This window comes from Ceratosolen solmsi, unplaced genomic scaffold (genome assembly GCF_000503995.2).
Source record: "Ceratosolen solmsi marchali unplaced genomic scaffold, CerSol_1.0 scaffold10, whole genome shotgun sequence".
NCBI classification, from domain to species: Eukaryota; Metazoa; Arthropoda; class Insecta; order Hymenoptera; family Agaonidae; genus Ceratosolen; species Ceratosolen solmsi.
Genome location: NW_011948412.1, coordinates 6,712,910 through 6,714,006, shown reverse-complemented (window position 1 = coordinate 6,714,006; position 1,097 = coordinate 6,712,910). Strand labels below are relative to the sequence as shown.

The 1,097-nt window shown below is 52.4% G+C and overlaps 1 protein-coding gene across 1 annotated transcript in view; it reads left to right on the top strand.

The window, feature by feature from the left end:
- Positions 1-447: 447 nt before the first annotated feature.
- The window catches only part of LOC105364514 (uncharacterized), a 484,373-nt gene continuing 483,723 nt past the window's right edge, over positions 448-1,097 (top strand). Inside the window, 1 exon segment of the mRNA XM_011502449.1 lies at positions 448-663. The gene's annotated coding sequence lies outside the window, so the exon portion shown is untranslated.

Below are 1,097 nucleotides of genomic sequence, written 5' to 3'. Positions count from 1 at the left end.
ATAAAGCAAGCCCTCCGAGGTAGTAAAGGGAAGAAAAAAGAAGAAGATGATGAAGAAGAAGAAGAAAGAATACGGCCGGTAATCCCGCCATAAATCGATCAGCCTGTGCTCAATGGCGTACGATCTTTCGGGTGCAGACGTAATTCCGGCCGCGTCACGTTTCCTTTGGCTCGACTCCCTTGATTCCGCTCGATACACGGGTTTGCTCATCTCGATGGGATCGCTCGACTGCCCGGCTCCCGTACACGAGTGACATTCGATTCCGTGGCTGCGTTTCCCGGTAGTTCCCCGAGGTGACGGGCCACTCCCTCCGACCGTTACGTCCCTGTCCGTCCTGTCGAGGACGCTAGAACTTTCCTTGAATGTGGCTGCGCGTGGGTCGATTGCGCAGGAGCGCTCGGCCCGGGCGGCCCGAGACTCCCTCGGCGATCGTTAGGCGACGCCGCGGTCGTCGCTCGGAGGCCGTGAGTTGCGTTCATTGCGCCAAGAGGAGCCACGACGAGAGGACACGGAGGCGGCTGCCCCCGCGTGCTGATCAACGACGTTGAAGTGCCGACGCGCGGTTCTTCGAAAAGAGGCTGCTGCTCCCCCACCTCCCTACCCCCCCGGCAGCCCCTTGTCAAGGATTCGTCCTGACTCTGTGATATTGAAGACTGTGCCAAGGTGAGAGAGATTACGTTTAATTTTTTGTGACGCGTCTTTGTCTCCTGCTTTGATCGTCGACCTCCTTACGCTCCCAATCGTCGCTCCGCCGTCGACCCCTTAGTCACAGCTACTCTTTTCGATCATTTCGATAATCTATCTTATTCGGATCTTTTATTTTATTATCAATTATTATTAATTATTTAATTATATATATATATATATATATATATATATATATATATATATATGTATATTTGGATATTAATGTTTGTGCGTCGTTCGTTTTATTACGGGGTCAGCGTCCGTTGTTGCCTGAAAGCCATTTTGTGCAGGGTTCGGGGTTCGGGCGCCACAGTTCGTTGCCCGATGAGCTGAATTTCGAACGGGTTATGGTTGATGATTTTTTTGGACTATTGGCAGCGGCGGTGTTGGTGGGGGGGGGGGGGGGGGGG